Here is a 6,242-nt window from a genome sequence, read left to right on the forward strand (position 1 = left end):
CCCAGACTCCTGTTTGTTCATTGCATGTAGGGAATAATTTAAAGCTGTGAGTCTAAGGCAAAGTCTGGTAATGATTGTCTCTTCTCTTCCATTATCGAAATTCCCTCTTTCACCCCAGTTTGATTCTCATTAAAAAATTCTTGGCATTTTCCTTCTGTAACTGTTCTGATTTTGGCGTTAACTTCTTCACTTAGTTGAATAATCATTTCTATATTTGATCATTTCAGCACTTGCTTTGCCAACTTCCACATTTCCAGCCATTCCCACATGGAACTCAAAGGATTCCTAATTTATTCAGTCTATGAATCTGAGCATATCACCACATTCATTGGCCGAGTTCTACACCATCTTGCCCATTTGCATTGCCAAATACTTGCTATTGAAAACAGTTGAGAGCTGAAAGACAAAACAGAGCCATTAAATTGGACAATCCTCAATTTTTTACTAATTTATGCAGCAAAAGTTTGCACAGTGATGCATGTTCTGCTTTACAAGTAGTCAAAAATAATTTGAATTTTTTATACAGAGATTACACAGCTAATGAGGTCATTTTGACCACAACATGAAGGGGATTGCATATAGACAAGCTTGTATAACCATATTTAACTGACTGTCTCTCTGCGGCTGTGCTCATGTTGGTTCCTCATTAGATGGTCATCGTTGCAACAGTCATACTGTGAAACCCAAAATTCTCACAGGCTGAGATTCACCACAAAGGAAATTAATCAGCTGACGGTCAGTATGTAGCACTAAATGAAAAAAAAACAAACATATTTATCAGTAACAATTTTAATACTTTCCATCAGCAAGGATGCATTGAATTGATCAAATGTGACATTTGAAAAATTTCAAGTGAATGTTGTTCTTGAGCAGAAAATCTAAATATTAGAACCATTTCTGAAGAATAATTTGACACTACAGCCTGGAGTAATGATGCTGAAAAATCAGTTTTACAATCACAGGAATAAACTACTAAAAATATATTTAAATAGGAAACATTGTTTAAAAATTGCAATATTTTAGTTTATATATATATTACAGTCCACTCTTAGTGTTAAAGCAGCTGCACAACGGTGCACATGGAGCTTTGTTTTATGCTCTGTTTTTCAAATGTCACTTTAAAAAACATTTTGGCTCTGACCCATGACTCTTGACGCCTACCCGAGGGTCCTTGTGTTCAGTTCACCTGAGCAGAAAATTCTGAGATAGGTCAATCATGCTATTTGAAGCAGACTGAGTAACATGAAGACACATCCTCCTTCCATCTATTGATTCTAGAGGTCCGTCTGAAATGATGTAAAACACAATCAAAATAAAACACAAAAGCTGGAATATGGCATTTAAACCTAGAAATAAACAGTTTTAGGATTTTGCAAACATACATTTTAGAAAAATGCACCCTGATGTACCTTTATTTGCCATCATTATTTTAAATTGATCAATAAAAACAGTAAATCGCCAAATTATAGTTATGTTACATCAACCTAGTTTCATGTAAGTACGACAAATGTTGAGAATTTCATGCTGTCTCAGACATCAGAATGTTTTTTGAAGGGTAAGTACATGTGCAGCGCTCAGAGATGCTGATGACTGAAGGGGAAAAATTACAGTGTTCTTACCATTTCCTCCCCGCAGACAAATAGCCAATAATGTCCCCCTTAAGCACAGGTTGCCAGGACAAAAAGACCCATTTGATCGTTCCCTGTCGTGCCGGAACATTTGCAGCAGGGCCTAGAAAGAAAAATCATGTACCAAGTCAGTCATCCACACAGTTAAACTTTGAGCAAACTTCGCCTGAACTTTAACACAAAGGTACACAACTCTGCATGCTGGAGGATTCAGTGTACTTGATGGTTTTCTCACAGGATCAGGTTTGGATGTGTGGATGGAGGTATAGAATCCCTGATGATCTTAAAAAGAAAAACAAGGGCTCAGTTCAGTTTTGGCTCATGGGTCAGTCACTGAGCTACTATGGAAATGTGTGGCTGGATCTGTTTATACAACTGCATAGGACCAGATCTGATCAAAACCAAATCTTTTTGTGACTTTCAAAGGCACAGTGCTATTCTTGAGAGAAGCTCAGACAGTCTGCTAGCCCAAATACATTTTTTTTTCTGGAACAGCAAGAAAACAAACATAAAAGCTCTCTATAGTTTAAATCCCTCTGAAAACCATCCCTTTTAAGGATTTTTATGCTATTTCTCAGATCAAGTTTTTCAATACGCCACCCACAGAAAGCCCTTAAATGGTTGAAGCGTCCCAAGAGGAATAGTAGGATATGAAAATGAGTTGACCTGGAATGGACTCTACTTATTTTGCACTTAATGTCCCTGGAACACCCAAGCACATTTTTACCTTTTAATACGCTGCATTTGCATTCAAAATACAATATTAGCAATAAAAAAATAGAACATGGTTTTATTTTGTTCACCTTGGATCAAGGGAAGTGGGAGGAGTTGAAAAATAAAACCCATTAGCCAAAAAGGAAAGTCATTTCACATAACAATTTGTTTTATTGGGAATAACACGCACTAATGAATCATTCAATAATAATACGAGAAACATGCATTATGAAAGCAAATAGACTCTATTTTATTTTTAACGATGACCTTAAGAGGCATTCACGCTGGCACTGATGTGCAGTGACACAGCTATCAGAAGCCATTCATTTTCAGAAAAGCTGAACTATCGTACTCTGAAATTCACTTGAGTAAAAGTGTGACAGCAGACTCAGCAATAAATACATTGATGGTGTCCTCAAGTTCTCCTGTCTCCAACTGTTCACTGTCATAATTAATCTAAATAAACAAAATAAAACATTACTACAGCAGTGATTCTTTCAAATTGAAGCAAATGCAACCTCACAGCATGTGATATCACCCTAATACATTTATTTTCATAGATTACAGCTGTGCCTGGAAAGACATGAAACTGCTGTTGAACTGTTGAATATGAACTGCTGTTGAAGAACAAAGGCTGTTTAGACTTTAAAATCCTGTCTGGTGCAAAGAGAAGGCAACAGAGAGACAGACAGAGAGAGAAAGAAGCCTTAACATAAGCTGAAGATTCAGACATGCTGTCTACCTCTCCTGTCTGAAATGAAACTCATCTGAAAGGCAGCGGCACACAAAAGGAGTCTGTGAATTCATCTGTGCTGTATGAGTTACAGCAGGTGTCCGACAGATTCCTGTGGCCAACTTTCCTTTCAAAGGGTCATGTCATGCATTTTATTTTTTTCCCCAAGGTCCACATAATAGTTATAGTTCTTCTGCAAAAAATTGGATATTGTCCTACACGACTAATTTCTAACTTCTCTCTGACCCTTAGATTTAAACAGGAGGCAGTGCTTTCATGGCAGCCATGCAAATAGCCTTGAGATTTCTGAGAATTCTGAGAATTTTTATGCATTTCATAGTGATCACATCTCTCAAGCTGCAAAGAAAAAAAGAACCTAAAGAGAAGCTCACTTCCAAAACTAAAATTTACAGCGAATTTACTCACCTCCTTGTCATCCAAGATATTCATGTCTTCTTTCTTCAGTTGTAAATAAATTATGTTTCTTGAAGAAAACATTTCAGTAATGTTCTCCATATAGGGGACTTCTATGGTGCCCAAAAGCTTGAACTTCCAAAATGCAGTTTAAAAGCAGCTTCAAAGGGCATTAAATAATCCCAGCCAAAGAAGAAGGGTCTTATCTAGTGAAACAATCGGTTATTTTCTAAAAAAAAAAAAAAAAAAATACAGCTGATATACTTTTTAATACTTTTTTGTAGCTGTATTTAAACTGCATTTTGGAAGTTCAAACTTGAGGGCACCATAGAAGTCCACTATATGGACCATTCCTGAAATGTTTTCCTCACGAAACATAATTTCTTTACAACTGAAAAAAGAAAGACATGAGTAAATTATCTGTTCATTTTTGTTCTGGAAGTGAACTTCTCCTGTATTGCAAATTGTAATTGTATTGTAATCTGCTAACTTTCATACGGGTTACTTAATCAGAGAATATTTGTTTTTGATTTGAATTGGTCACTGAGATTTAGGTTGTTTCATTTATGTGTCTGTGAAAAGAGATGACAGAGATAGTGAAGGCAGAGTGCACACCCTGTCTGTTTTCTTTATTTTATAAAAGCACAATGTTTTCTTGTTATTATGAGGGTACACAAATAAAAATATACCCTCTACAGATTTGAATGATACATTAGTTGTATCTGTATGATCAAAAATGACAGAGCATTTTACGTTCTTTTTAGCGTTATCATGAAAACATGCCTCAAAACGTCCTGTTGCATTTGTCAACCCCAGTGGGTTAATGATACGACTGCTTTAATGAATGTGTAAGTTGAATGTCATTGCACATTAACTGCATATACACTACCATTTAAAAGTTTGAGGATAGTATTTTTTTTTAAATAAATCAATACTTTTATTCAGCAAGGACAAATTCAATTATTCAAATTAATTATTCAGATTTCTATTTCAACTAAATAGATTTTTTTTTCTATCTAAAACGAAATACTAACAAGAAATAAAATTTTTTTTACTGTATTTTTGACCAAAAACCACCCTAAACTTTTAAGCTATAAGTTGCTAAATCACCTCTGTAAAGCAAGTTGTATCCAATAAATATCTCAACGAGTGAATTATCATGCATTCTAACTCATAAACATTCAAAAAACATCTGCTAAAAGTCATTCTAGAAGTGACAGAAAATATTGTAGTGATATATTGAAACTGAGAAAATTGAATATTGAAAATGAGAAGAAAAAAACAAACAGCTACACCGAACAGATAGTGTGTATTTATCCCCAAAATTATGACTTTTACATAATTTAAATAAGAATTATAATGCTTTGTGATGTGTGCAGTTTTATTTGATGCAAAACTACCAAACCATCAAACCATCTGTAGGTTAAAATTCAGATTTTGTTTAAGCATCTGAGTTTTGGGCATGTTGAATTATTGTAATTGTTGAATCAATGACACATATTGGGGAAAAGGAAAAGAGTAAATTATTTTTTAAGCTAGCAGTGCACACACTATTATGTTACATGTTCACAAGACATTACAGTCTTATTTTTTAAAATGATTCAAGGTTTGTTTGCTTGTTAGGGCATTAACATTGTGTTTTTCATGGGTTTAGTTGTAGGTAGTTGTTTGAAATAAGGTGTTTACTGGGTATTAATAGTGCATAAAGGTAATTTCATAAAATCATATCTGTTTGTATCCATTGATTTAATGCTCTGTGCTGAAAATCCAATAAAATAAATTTGAAATAAAGAGCGTACCTTTAAAGTTATTCCTCAATGTTTTTCATTTCCCTGCTCATTAGTTGCTCTTTGTGTATAAAATATCCCTCTCTGAATTACTTCATGCACAAACTCTCAGATATATACTCCATGAAATATATACATATTATGTCTGGAGATAGACTAAGTACATTAATGCATTTTGTGAGTGCTCTTTTCCACACATAACTGAGCAGCTAAATTAGGATGATTATAAAACTCTCTCTCGCTTGCTCGCATACACATACATCTGAAGTGTGACTAAGAACTGAAAAAAATCAAGGCAAAAATAGAATAAAAATATTATGTGAAACTATCTTGTCAAACAGGTGCTGAGAGCTCAAGGAATCTAAACTTTTGCTCACATTATGACCTTTATACTTACATCTAGAGTGAGAAATCACACAAACAGTAAGAATCATAACTCAAATTAATATCAGTTCCAAATCTATTCCAAATCCTAGTAAGCTCCTTAAGCAGGCATTTGGTAGGCACCAAAATATATTTCAAAATGCATTTCAGGGACAAGAAAGTAAATATATTTACATAAACCTATTTTATATTTTACATAAATGTTATAATATTATTTTCTTGGCCGTTTTTGTCTATTTCGAGAGTTGCTGTCTATATAGAACATTCCAAATCTGTTATGCAAGTCAGTTCACTATATTTGGAACATAGCCCAAGTGTTCATTATCCCATATCTTTACATCCTTCTCCAGTGTCGCTTTTGTCCTACCTCACAGAACTCATGAAAACAAAGCATTGTCAGGATATCCAGTTGATCTGACTCTTTCCATCCCATAATTAGCCTCCCTGGAGAGCGACAGAGACGGCGACGAGCCGATGGAGACAGATCATCTCAGCCCAGTCTCTTCCGACATTGTGCAGAAGTGAGACAACACTCGTGAGGCGAGTGTGGTTGGCCAAGTTTCATCTGCTGTAATAGTGGGC

Source organism: Garra rufa, chromosome 22 (assembly GCF_049309525.1).
Source record: "Garra rufa chromosome 22, GarRuf1.0, whole genome shotgun sequence".
In the NCBI taxonomy this organism is placed as follows: domain Eukaryota; kingdom Metazoa; phylum Chordata; class Actinopteri; order Cypriniformes; family Cyprinidae; genus Garra; species Garra rufa.